The sequence below is a fragment of the Chiloscyllium plagiosum genome, chromosome 19 (genome assembly GCF_004010195.1).
Source record: "Chiloscyllium plagiosum isolate BGI_BamShark_2017 chromosome 19, ASM401019v2, whole genome shotgun sequence".
Lineage (NCBI taxonomy): Eukaryota > Metazoa > Chordata > Chondrichthyes > Orectolobiformes > Hemiscylliidae > Chiloscyllium > Chiloscyllium plagiosum.
In genome coordinates this window covers 45,995,726-46,009,678 of record NC_057728.1, presented here as the reverse complement: position 1 = coordinate 46,009,678, position 13,953 = coordinate 45,995,726, and the positions used below count along the sequence as shown (strand labels likewise).

The window sequence follows — 13,953 nt, the reverse complement described above, 5'->3', positions numbered from 1 at the left end:
TGCTCTTCTTCACCCTTCCCTTCTGAGTAACGGGGACAGGCTCCGTGCCAGAGGCCTGAGCCCCGTTACTTGCCCCTGGTAAGTCGTCCCCCCCACAAGTATCCAAAACGGTATACTTGTTCTTGAGGGGAACGGCCGCAGGGGGGCCCTGCACTGGCTGCTTCCTCCCAGTCCCCCTCACTGTCACCCATCTATCTGCCATCTTTGGAGTTACTACTTCTCCTGCGCGCTTTTAAAGGGAAAAAAAACCTACCCGGCTGCCCCTCCGGTCTTCGCCACTTCCCCCTGCTGCTCCCGCTCTTTCTGTAAAGAGAGAAAAAAACACAGCTGCCCGCTACCGGTAAGTAATTTTAAAACAAACTATCTTACCTTAGCTGCTGCTCGCACTCAAAGTGCACACCCAAAATATACATGATCCACCGACTCCACAGCACCACAGAACAAGCAGTTGGGCTGGGAGTTTGTGAACCACCGCAACCTGCAGTTGCAGGGGACTGCTGCATGCTGTACCCTCCACCACAGATTCCCAAGAGAAAGGGGGAGGACTCCCACGTAGAGAGCCCTCCACTGGGGATCCCAAACCACCCCGTGGCACATGGGCATATCAAAGCATGTCTGGGCGGTGGATGAGGGAAAATAGAATTGGACGGGGAAATAATACACTCCACTCCCTGCGGCACCCATCTCTCCCTGAACAGCTCAAGGGTGTTGGTGGACACCGCGTGCTCCTTCTCCAAAGACACTCGGACTCTAATGTAACCGTGGAAGAGGGGCAGGCAGTCAGCCCTAATAACCCCCTCCATGGCCCGCTGACTGGACCTGTTTATGGCCAGTTTGGCCAGGATGCTCCTGTTTATGTTTTTTTTCTCAGAGTGAACAGGGTCTCTAACACTCCTGTTTATTTTTTCTTTTCATTTCCTTTTCTTTTATTACACTACCACCTAACTGCGGTATTGCTTATTAATTCCCCTGCATCCGTGTTGTGTGTGTGCAGGTGTGAGACACAGTGAAAGACACAAGGTGCACAAATCTTTATTCAGTTTCCACCACCAGGAAGAAAAGAAACACCCGAGTGGTCAGTGACAAGCAGTGCCCTTCACATCAAAGAGCAATGCTGTGTGATCAAACAGTGAAGGGGAGGGCAGAGATTAAATCAAAATAGAGTTGCAGGGGGAAATAATGCACTCCACTCCCTGCGGCGCCCACCTCTCCCTGAACAACTCCAGGGTGTTGGTGGACACCACGTGCTCCTTCTCCAAGGACACTCAGGCTCTAACGTAACCGCGGAAGAGGGGCAGGCAGTCGGCCCTAACGACCCCCACCATGGCCCGCTGCCTCGACCTGTTAATGGCCAGTTTGGCCAGGATGCTCCTGTTTACTTTTTTTTCTTTTTTTTTGTTTTTTTTTGTGAAGGGGAGGGTAGGGACTAAATCAAAATGGAGTTGAAGGGAGAAATGATGCACTCCACTCCCTGCGGCGCCCACCTCTCCCTGAACAACTCCAGGGTGTTGGTCGACACCGCGTGCTCCTTCTCCAAGGACACCCGGGCTCTAACGTAACCGCGGAAGAGGGGCAGGCAGTCGGCCCTAACGACCCCCTCCACGGCCGCTGCCTGGACCTGTTAATGGCCAGTTTGGCCAGGTATAGCACTTTATTTCTCTTTGTTTTTTCTTTTTTTTAATTTTTTTTACTCCCTTTTAATTTATTTATTTATTTATTTTAACCCCCACCCTACCACCTAAGTGCGGTTGTGCTTATTTTTTTCCCAGCACCCATGGTGTGTGTGTGTGCAGGTGTGAGACACAGTGAAAGACACAAAGTGCACGAATATTTATTCAAATTCCACCACCAGGAAGATAGGAAAACACCCGGGTGGCCAGTGACAAACACTGCCCTTCACATCAAAGGGCAGTGCTGTGTGATCAAAACAGTGAGGGGGAGGGTAGGGACTAAATCAAAATAGAGTTGGAGGGAGAAATGATGCACTCCACTCCCTGCGGCGCCCACCTCTCCCTGAACAACTCCAGGGTGTTGGTGGACACCGCGTGCTCCTTCTCCAAGGACACTCAGGCTCTAACGTAACTGCGGAAGAGGGGCAGGCAGTCGGCCCTAACGACCCCCACCATGGCCCGCTGCCTCGACCTGTTAATGGCCAGTTTGGCCAGGACGCTCCTGTTTGCATCTGTCAGCCAGGGCTTCCTGATTGGACCAGATTAACAGCCTCAATCAGGAAACTCTTATTCTATGAGCTCCACATCGTTCACCTCATTGAAATCACTAGGAGAAAGTGAGGACTACAGATGCTGGAGAGTCAGAGTTGAGGATATCACATCTTTCCCTAATACATATGCCTGTGAATCCAAAAGTGAAAAGTATACTGCAAAAGTTAAATGTTTGCAGTCGATGATTGTGGACTGTAAGCAAGTCAATGGTATTAGTTTAGAATTAGTCTCAACAAAAAGATAATACGAATGTGATTGACTGACATGCTTTTGTGCCACAAATTTCTAAGATTGTTCTAATGGATTGTATTACTATTCAATGGAGGCAATTAGAATGGCTGGATGGCTGGTTTGCAATGCAGAATAAGGTCAACAGCATGGGTTCCATTTCCATACTGGCTGAGGTTACAATGAAGGATTCTCCTCTTCAATCTCTCACTTCACCTGAAGTGTGGTGACCCTAAGTTAAACCACCACCAATCATCTGTCTCGACTGAGACACCGTTTTCTATGGTCAGTACGACCACGGCAACTTTATCTTTTTATCCTTATTCAATCAATAGCAATTAAAGCATTCAGTTTTATTTACATGACTGGGAGCACTTTAATACTAATTTTAGCACTAATAGTTCATTAATAATGTAATACCAATCGGTCCTAATGCAGAAGTATTGAAGGAAAACGTATATTGTTTCAATATATTCTTGAGTTTTAGGTGAATAATTCCCATTATAAAAAGCCAAGGTATGTTTGTTCACTTTTTGGAGCATTTTGCTGAGAACGTTTTCTATGTTATACTTTAGAACACATAGGAAACATAGGAAAAAAAGTCCAAAACAATTTAAGAGGCATGACTTTCCACAAGGTTGCATCTAGTACAATTTTCCTGAAATTGGCTAAATTAGCTCAAAGATTATGAAAATATATACAAAAACTTCTGGTGCTTAAAAATAAAAATCAGACTTCAGCCCATTGTCCATCCACAAAATTGCCACTTAGAGATTTTAACACTGTTGGTTGGGTCTATTTGTGGGCCTCTGGGGAGGATAGAAATAATTAGCATGACTAAGGGGAGCAACAAAAAAAGGCAAGAGGTAATGATGCTCATTTGAAGAGCTGGTACAAACACATTGGGCAGAATGGCCTCCTTTTGCTCCACAATAGTTCTATGACTCATAAAAAGTAGGGATTTCTGACTAGGCCACCATTTATTGTCTATCCCTAATTGCTCTTATGAAGTATTGGTGAACCACTTTCTTGAACTATTGCATCCCATTACTTTGTTGTTCAAAATTGAGGATTTTGACCCTGAAACGATACAAGCTTGATAATATAGTTCCAATTCAGGGTGATAAGTGGCTTGGAGAGGATCTCACAGATTATGCTGCCCTTCTGCTTGTCCTTTTGAGGTATGAAAGGCCATAGGTTTGGGAAATACTGTCTAGGAAGCCTGTTGTTGCAGTGCATCTTGTGAATGGTGTTCACTACTGCACTTTGCAGAGTTTTTGTAATGAGTGACTGGTATTCCATCCACCTCCTTTACCAGGTCAGGCAGAATGATTTCCACTTTAATGACACAACTTCTTGGGTATTGTTGGAGCTGCACCGAGCCAAGCAAGTGGTGACTATCCATCATCTCCTAACAGATGGTGGATAAACTTTGGAAAAAGAGGGAGTGAGTTATTTGTCAAGAATTCGTAGCATATCACCTACTTTTGTAGCCTTGAGGATGCAGGACATGAATGGGCACTTTTTAAATAAAAGTATTTAATTTATGAAAGAAAGGAACTTCTGCTCGGTAATATAAATGCTTCTGTACAGTGTTTTAAGGCTATTTTCAGTTAATATGAGGGTTCTTAACAGATGGTGGACCAGACAGTCATTAGCAATGCTTTTTTTTTCAGTTAGAAACCCATATTCTGTAATAGTAATAAAACTGAATCTAGTCGGCCCTCTTAAATATAAATTTATTTTTAGAAATGCAAGTACATTGTACAGAACAATCTGTGATGGTTTATGGAAGATTTTAATGTACTGCAAAATATGAAGAGGAAATCATTTTTAGGAAACTTCTCAAACCTAACGCAATGAATGCATACAGAGGTACGATGCCAAGCAATCAATATCACCATTCTGATTTATGTCAGAAAATGAAAATCATTTTCCCAAGTATGACATAAGCACGTATTGCAACGGTTTAGCTTGATAATCTATCCGATGCTAGAAAGATCTTCTCATTTTCCCTCCCAAAGTGTAAACATTATAGATGTCACTGAACAGTTTTGGGTGCCACATGATGTGGACTTGCAGCATAAATACTTAATCTGCAGAACCTTTTAAAAGGTGTAGTCAAATATCTTTTTTTTAAATCAGCAGTCACTTTGTGGTACAGAACTTGAATATTGTTGGATGCAACGACATGAAGCCAAAACCTTTCACCTTGCACTCCAGGATAAACACAAGAATGTCACATTTTAAACGATCACAGCAGTGGAGGAAAGGGGTTGGGGTGTATGAGGATTAATAGAGAAAGGTAGTATTGCATTATTAAGTGAGTTAGCATTTTGAGTTGCTTTTGGCTCTTTGGCTGGCATCAGCTGAGCCTGTCTCTCCAATGGCATTGTCGAGACCTCTGAGCATCTATTCCTCTAATGAGGGGGTGCCTGGAGGCAGCCAATTGGGTATCCATCTCCAATAAAATCAGTAAGCAGTCCCATTGCCAATGAGTGTGGATTCAAGGCAACCATTTGGTTGCAACATTAGAATCCTAAACCCTGCAGGAGAATATAACTTATCAAGTGTTAATTTATAGTTGCCAAGGACACTGTAATACTTGGGTAGTATAACCTCTCAAACTTATATTCCATTGATGTATGCAATGATGTTAGTGCTTTTACTTTGGAACTTAAAACATAATTTTTTAAATATCTGATTGGGTCTATACCCAACTTGGACTTGCTCAGCTGTGTATGCATTTGTAATGTGCAATCTGCAACATTTGCTTGAATAAATCATTGTACAAATGCTTAGCATTTTTGTGTCAAATTCCCGTCTGCTGTTTTAAGACTCATGTCTCTAATTGATAACTATTTTGATATGCATGCTTTGACTATTCATAGAATAATTTCCAGTCATGCGCCTCTAATATCTCATATAGATGCGATTTAGCAAAAATGTGAGACAATTTGGAAAATCAGTCTCGTGTTAAATTGCCGTCCACTATAACATCTGGGATACTTTCAGGAGCTGGTTGCAGCATGTGGACCATATAAGGCCGACAGCACATCATCAAACTTCACTTTAGTCCAGTACCATAAACAGTTTGTTTCACCTACTATAATTTTTTGTTCTACTCTCATTTGCTAAGAATATTTTGGGTGTAATTGTGTTAATTTGCTGTTGCTATTATCCAGCTATCTTGGCTTTGTGACATACTTTTGCCTTTATTTCCAAAGGTTGTGACTTAAAGCTTCTTTCCAGATACTTGAGCCCAAAAACTATGCCAACAAGGCTCCATGATGAGGCATGCTACCTTGTTGGAGGTGCTATCTTTCCAGTGTTGTTGTGAGGCTTTGCTGGTTGACCGAAGCAAGTTGTCTCACCCAGAAGAAAAAGTCAGTTGAAAACAGTAGAAAACTACAATCGTGTTTGCCTGTCTTCTAACCAGAGTAACAGCTTGTGCCTTGAGCAACCAGAACATCCGGTAAATCTAACCAGAAATTGCTTTGCGCTTGAATATATCAGAAGACTTCAGCTGTGACCAGTTATGATTTTAACAGCAGCAGGTTACCTGTGAACTGGAGACTGACTTTAATGGTTCAACCTGACTGCTAGGCACTCACCCTCATGCATGCCTCACCCTCGCTCTGCTATTGTGAGCTAACAATATTTATCCCTTAAACAGCACCAGGAGCCAATTAAATGGTCATATGAACTGGTTGTATAAAACATATTAGGATAAAATTCAATTAGATTCAATAGAGGACCCAGGGATCATGATGCATAATTACCCCATGCCTGGTCAACTTGAGGCAGTTTGTATGCAATGTTTGTGCTTACCTTTCATCAACTTCGTTTCAGTGTGCAGCCCAGCATGAATTCCTGCTTCTGACTGGCTGCAAGCTCAGCATGGGCCCAGATACATGTTTAGCTAGTACAAAGTCACAGCTAGCTTCAGTTCTGAAAGACAGCCTGCCCCAAAGGAAGGACTGGGATTCAGGCTACAGCAGTTGCTGGAACTGTTTCAAGAAGTGTTTGGAAGGAAGAAGAGTGTCAATGTCGTAGTAAGCCAGAGAAAGAGCTCCCAGGTGAACTGATGCAGTACTTAAGGCCTAAACAGGCAAGGAGGAGGAGAGAGATCTGAGGGGATCTCAACCTTGGACAGGAGGCCTGTGAAAATAAATACAAACAAGTGGCCAGAATCTGGCTCTGAGAAGCTGGGATAGTGCCAAGAAAAAGCTCTGTGAGCTTACAAGAGTAGTCAACCTTAACGAGAATGCATCTTCAAATTGCTGGCACCTTCTCTAGTCCACAAAACTAACTAAACCACAGTCCTTTCATACTACACGATGGATCAATCTCCATCACTCACTCAAACATCAGCAGCCGCCAATCCATACCTAATATTCAGATGCTCCACCTCACCTTCAATGCAGCCAGACTCGCAACCATTTCTTACAATCTCTACATATCAACAACTATTTAGCTATGGCAGGCAAATCATAAAAGTTCATTTTAAACAGAATAAATGGCATATTTCCTTCTTTTTGTTTGGAGGACAAGATCACAGACACCAGCAGAGAGATGGTGGGTGACAGGCACGCCAGCTTCAGCCAAGCCCATTGAAGGAAATGTATTATGAGACAGGCAGACGCTAAGCTAATTGAATTTAGCATCACTGAAAACATCCTGGAGAGGGATGTTCCTGCTAAATGCACCTTCTCAATCCCACTTCATCCTCATCCTAATACCCCGCATTAATTGCAAGCCACAAATGGTGTAATTATGTATCACTCACCTTTCACCTGAAACCACACCCTTCTTTTTACATAATTTTCCAAAAGTACCATCATGTTGATGACCCCTATCATCACGTTACTGATGGTCAAGAATAGAATGGTAATTCCATCTATCCTTTTTGTTTTGTGTACAGGACGTAACCTGTACAATTTTCTACATTGAGGAGAAAGTGAGGACTGCAGATGCTGGAGATCAGAGCTTAAAAATATGTTGCTGGAAAAGCACAGCAGCAGGTCAGGCAGCATCCTGATCGACCTGCAATCTTCTTTCTGACCTCTCCGTCCCCACCCCCTCTCCAGCCTATCACCCTCATCTTAACCTCCCAACACCCCTCCCCCAAGTCCCTCCTCCCTATCTTTTATCTTAGCCTGCTTGGCACACCCTCCACATTCCTGAAGAAGGGCTTATGCCCGAAATGTCGATTCTCCTTCTCCTTGGATGCTGCCTGATCTGCTGCGCTTTTCCAGCAACACATTTTTAAGCAATTTTCTACATTGTCAGGTAGATGCCAACATTGTATCTCTACTGGAACAGTTTAGTTAATAATTTGCAAAGTTCTCAAACCTAAGTCTTCAGTGCTGTTGGCAGAGATTATTGTCAAGGTCTATTGGCTTTAAGACATAAGAACATAAGGGGGGCCAATGACTTAATAGTATTAGAGTAAAAATGTCTAAACTATTAATCTAGGTAATGTTCTAGGGACCCAGGTATGAATCCTGCTGTGGCACATGGTGGTATTTGAATTCAATTAAAAGAAATCTCCAATTGAAATCTAATCTTGACAATTAAACTGCTATCAAATGTCAGAAACACTCATCTTGTTCATGAACAACCTTTACAGAAGAAAACTGCTGTCTGGCCTACATGTGTCTCCAGACTCACAGCAATGTGGTTGACTTTTAACTGTCCTCTTGGCAATTGAGATGGGCCTCTCTAATTGTTGTAAATACCTCAGCCTTGTCTTTTGCACCGATGCACTGGCCTCCCCCGTAATTGGACATTCAGATATTGTACAGCCTCCTCCTTCAAATGAGTTGTTTTATTCACCACCACCATTTGAATGTGACAGAACCCCAGAACTCACATCAGATCTGTTTGTTGTGGAATTGCTCAGATCCATGCATTTACCTGCTGTTCATTTTTGCTTGCAGGTGGTGCTGCTTTGGACTTTGAGGTTGACGTCATTTCTAGGTATGCCTGGTGCTCTTCCTGACATGCCTCCTACAGTCTACTTGGAAGCAAGTGGTAATGGCTTGGTGGTAATGACAGAGGGAGAGATATGCAGGGTCATAAGGTTTACAGGTTGTGTTTGAGTATCAGTTGGCTGCTGCTGATGGCCCACAACATCTTACGGATGCCCAGTTTGAGTTGCTATTTCAAAATTTATCAAATTCAGCACGGTGGTTATCCCACACCACACAGTAGATGAATTATTCAGTGTAAGGATGGCACTTTGACACTTTGTTGTTGTAGAGACAATCACTTCTACTAATACAGACATGAACAGATGCTTCTGCAGCAGGCAGATTGGTGAGGATTAATTCAAGTATATTTCTCCTTGTTGCTTTTCTCACCACCTGCTGCAGACTTAATAAAGCAGCTTTATCCTTTAGGACTCAATCAGCTTGTTTCAGTAGTGGTTCTACTGAGCCATTCTTGTTTATGGACATTGAAGTTCATCCAGAGTACATTGGGCATGCTTGTGCTTCCTCCATGCTGGTGTTTAACATGGAGCAGTACAGATTCATCAATTGAGATGGGGAGACGGCAAACGTAGTACTTCAAAAGAGGTTTCCCTACTCATGTTTGACTGGATGCTATGAGACATTGAGGTTCGAAGTCCATGTTGACAATGCTAGGGCAACTCTCAAAACACTATACCACACTATTGCCACCACGGCTGGGTCTGCCCTGCTGGTAGAACATGACAGACCTAGATGTGTCTGGGACATAGTCATAATCACAGAACTTCATAGACAATGAGTGATAGGGAGGCTGAATAGGCTGGGGCTTTTCTCCATGGAGCATCAGAGGCTGGGGAGTGACCTTACAAAGATTTATAAATTCATGAGGGGCATGGATACAGTGAATAGCAAAGGTCTTTTTTCCTAAGGTGGGAGAGTCCAAAACTAGAGGGCATAGATATAAGGTGAGAGGGGAAAGATTTAAAAGGGATTTGAATGGTGCATGTATAGAACAGGCTACCAAGGAGGTTGTCGGGGCTGGTACAATTACAACATTTTAAAAGGCATGTGAACGTGTACACGAATAGGAAAGATTTTGAAAAATATGGGCCAAATGCTGGTAAATGGTCCTAAATCAGATTATGACTTCTGGTCAGCATGCACGCGCTGGACCAAAGTGTTTGTTTCCATGCTATATGTCTCCATGACTCTATATTAACTATTGCTTAACTAGTTAGGTGGCACGGTGGCACAGTGGTTAGCACTGCTGCCTCACAGCACCAGGGTCCCAGATTCAATTCCAGCCATGGGCAACTGTCTGTGTGGAGTTTGCACATTCTCCCCATGACTGCATGGGTTTCCTCTGGGTGCTCCGGTTTCTTCCCACAATCCAAAGATGTGCAGGTCAGGTGAATTGGCCATGCTAAATTGCCCGTAGTGTTATTGCATTAGTCAGAGGGAAAATTGGTCTGGGTGGGTTACTCTTCAGAGGGTCGGCGTTGACTGGTTGGGCTGAAGGGCCTGTTTCCACGCTGTAGGGAATCTAATCTAATCTAGTCAGTGAGACAGCTCTCCCAACGTTTGCACTTGCCCCAGATGTGAGTAAGAAGGACTTGGAAGGTTGACAGGACTGAGTTGGCTGCTATGATTCTGAATACCAGTTGATTGGAGGGCAGCTTTGCAGATGACTCTGCCTGCAGGACTATCCAATGAGAGGCTGCACAGAGGAGAATATCCGAGTGTATGCATGCCAAGATGCTTGGTCCATTGGCAGGCTAGCATGTTGGCACTGTCAGGAAGAAAGGCAGAGTTCTGTCAAACCTGGCACATAGTTTTGTGCAGCACTTGGAGTTTATTCTTTCTTTCAGCCAAATCTATGGCAGAACCAGCAGACACAGCTGTAATGCAGTATCTAGTGGTTAATGCAGCAGCTTCCATTGTAGCACAAGCATGAAGGTCCCTCGTGTCTGAGTGAAAGTTCACATTGAAGTAATGAGATTGACTCTTTTGGCAATGCCAGCCCAGCTGTCAGCATGCAGATTTATTCTGCTCCCAACATAGCTGCAGATACCAGTATTCAAGTGAACTTTCAGGCTGACACAGCGATCCAGATATCTGTGTGCTCCAACAGATTTACTAGGGTTACGACCCATAGGCAATAGCAGTGACTTCATCGAGCTTCAGGATGACCGTGTCTGTGCTCCCAGTGCTTTCACCCATTACTCCAATTCCACCATGCAGTTGTCCCTCAGCCAATTAGTTCAGATCTCCTACCCCATGTCAGTGGTGCAGCCTAATTAACGTCAAGTCCTTGAGACCCGGTTGAGGTGAAAGGAGTCTTTCAAGACTATTCGCTGTCTTCCACAGTAAGTGCCACTTTTTGCAGCCACTGAAGTAGCACTATGTAGGAGCACCAGGCCCAGTAAGACAGCCACTGGGGAGTGCACAAAGTGAAAATTTCCAGAAGGGTTATTAGTTGAGCCCCGATGATCTCAAAATCTCTGGGTGTGTCTCAAAAAACGTGAATGACAGCAATATTGATACTACGACAGTCATCATAAGGATCAGATTTACAATAAGTACCAGCTCTGACTTCAGTCTGAGCTTTCATTACAGCATTTGGGATGTTCCTGTCTGTATTGTGGAAACTGAGATATTAAGTATTCCATTTCAACCCTAAGTAGACATGAAATGTGTCATTCTCCATGGAGACAGCAGAAGATTTAGAGTTGGAGAGATAAGCAGGTGTACACAGTTAGCACTGGATCCCATTTCACCATTCTTCAGGGAAAGATAATTCGACCTTTAACGAGCTATTGAAGTAGCTTTTCTTGACCTGTTGAGTTACAACACTATGTGCTGCAGTGAAAAACCAAGCAATTGAAAGTACAGTCAAAAGAGAAAATGCTGGAAAATTTCAGCAGGTCTGGCAGCATCTGTAAGGAGAGGAAAGAGCTGACGTTTCGAGTCTAACTGACCCTTTGTCAAAGCTAAAAAACGTTGGGGGGAGAAATAGGGAGGTATTTGTACTAGGAGCTTTGACAAAGGGTCAGTTAGACTCAAAGGCTCAGCTCTTTTCTCTCCTTGCAGATGCTGCCAGACCTGCTGAGATTTTCCAGCATTTTCTCTTTTGGTTTCAGATTCCAGCATCTGCAGTAATTTGGTTTTATTAATTGAAAGTACAGTGTGCTCTCATTGAAGTGATATGGAATGATGAGGAAAATGGCAATCATCTAGGGTACAGAGAATTGGAGCTGAGATGTACTTTGAGGTCATCATGCCCCTGGAATGGCATTGCCTTTTTTTGATCCAATGGCAGGAGGACAATCTGCTGAGCTGACACAGACAAAACTGGACTCCTCCTTCCATTTCCACTGCTATAATCTGCTAGTGACATCTCTTTACCACTTAACGGTCACGCTGTACTGTGAAGTGGAACCAAGAAGGAAAGAAATATCTTCTCGAACATAACATATTCCTGAAAACAACTGCACATTTTCAAAAGTAACCATCTTATCCAATGTGCAGTGCAAGTAGTTGTAGTCTGGTGATAAGTCGCATAAACCAAGGAACTTTCAAAATTATTCCTCTGGCTGCGTTGAGTTGGCAGTTTGCTGTTAAGAAAGCATTTGGGATCCACCTTAACCAATAACTTGCCTTCTAAACTTGCCAGTCTTAAAATTTTCTCCTGTTGAGAATCAATAGGACATGGGTTTCAGATAATACTTATGCATTAAATAAGTAATGTTGTATGCTCCTTACTTTGCTGCAAGTTGAATAATGAATTACCTCAGCAAGAAATGGGATTATAATTTTCATAAAACTCATTCTATTCCTTCATTACTCCTCTACCACTAATTGAGTTTTAATTTGGAATTACAACACATTTTCATGCTTCATAGCATCCCTGCACAGATTGTTGTACACCCCTATTGACTTTAAGTCTGTCTCTGTCTATTTGAGTTCCACAGGGGTGATATCTCACTAAGTATAATACATAAATGCAAATACTCCTTAGCAGACAACTGTCTATTTGCCAAACAGTTTTTTTTATTTAGAATTTGATTATTATATTAAAATGACTTGCTTTTGTATAAAAGTATACACTTGACTGAGACAATTAAATAGTAGATTCACACAACCCATTCTTCAAGCTAACTGCTTCACATCAAGAAAAGGATTAAGCTAATTTATGTTACTTCATTCAAAAGTAATTTGAATTATTCTTAGATTTTTGTCAAAGTTTTAGAACATTGGTTAACCTACATTTTAAGTACTTTCACAGCTGTAGACTTCATCTTAGAATGAAGATGTTGTGAAACTTGAAAGAGTTCAGAAAAGACTTAGAGTCATAGAGTCATAGGGATGTATAGCACGGAAACAGACCCTTCGATCCAACCTATCCATGCCGACCAGCTATCCCAACCCAATCTAGTCCCACCTGCCAGCACCCGGCCCACATCCCTCCAAACCCTTCTGATTCATATACCCATCCAAATGCCTTTTAAATGTTGGAATTGTATTAGCCTCCACCACTTCCTCTGGCAGCTCATTCCATAAATGTACCACCCTCTGCGTGAAAAAGTTGCCCCTTAGGTCTCTTTTATATCTTTCCCCTCTCACCCTAATCCTATGCCCTCCAGTTCTGGACTCCCCCACCCCAGGGAAAAGACTTTGTTTACCCTATTTACCCTATCCATGCCCCTCATAATTTTGTAAACATCTATAAGGTCACCCCTCAGCCTCCGATACTCGAGGTAAAACAACCCAGCTTGTTCAGCCTCTCCCTATAGCTCAGATCCTCCAACACTAGCAACAGTTTCATTGTAAATCTTTTCTGAATCTTGTCAAGTTTCACAACATCTTTCCAATAAGAAGGAGACCAGAATTGCACGCAATATTCCAATAGTGGTCGAACGAATGTCCTTTACAGCCGCAACATGACCTTTCAACTCCCATACTCAATACTCTGACCAATAAAGGAAAGTACACCAAACACCTTCTTCACTATCCTATCTACCTGCGACTCCACTTTCAAGGAGCTATGAACCTGCACTCCAAGGTCTCTTTGTTCAGCAATACTTCCTAGGACCTAACCGTTAAGTGTATAAGTCCTGTGAAGATTTGCTTTTCCAAAATTCAGCACCTCGCATTTATTTGAATTAAACTCCATCTGCCACTTCTCAGCCCATTGGCCCATCTGGTCAAGATCCTGTTGTAGCCAAAGGTAACCCACTTGGCTGTCCACTACACCTCCAATTTTGGTATCATCTGCAAACTTACTAACTATACCTCTTATGCTCGCATCCAAATCATTTATGTAAATGACGACATGTAGTGGACCCAGCAAAGATCCTTGTGGCACTCCACTGGTCACAGGCCTCCAGTCTGAAAAACAATCCTCTACAACCACCCTCTGTCTTCTACCTTTGAGCCAGTTCTGTATCCAAATAGCTAGTTCTCCCTGTATTCCGTGAGATCTAACCTTACTAACCAGTTTCCCATGGGGAACCTTATCAAATTCCTTA

General features: G+C 43.0%; 1 protein-coding gene across 9 annotated transcripts in view; it reads left to right on the top strand.

Annotated features, from left to right (window-relative positions):
* The window catches only part of mgat4c (mgat4 family member C), a 429,982-nt gene that overhangs the window by 322,172 nt on the left and 93,857 nt on the right, over positions 1-13,953 (top strand). Inside the window, exon 4 of one of the 9 annotated variants that reach the window (XM_043709711.1) lies at positions 8,393-8,432. The exons of the other annotated variants lie outside the window; for them this stretch is intronic. The gene's annotated coding sequence lies outside the window, so the exon portion shown is untranslated. The remainder of the gene's footprint in view (positions 1-8,392; positions 8,433-13,953) is intronic. 9 annotated transcript variants of the gene reach the window in all.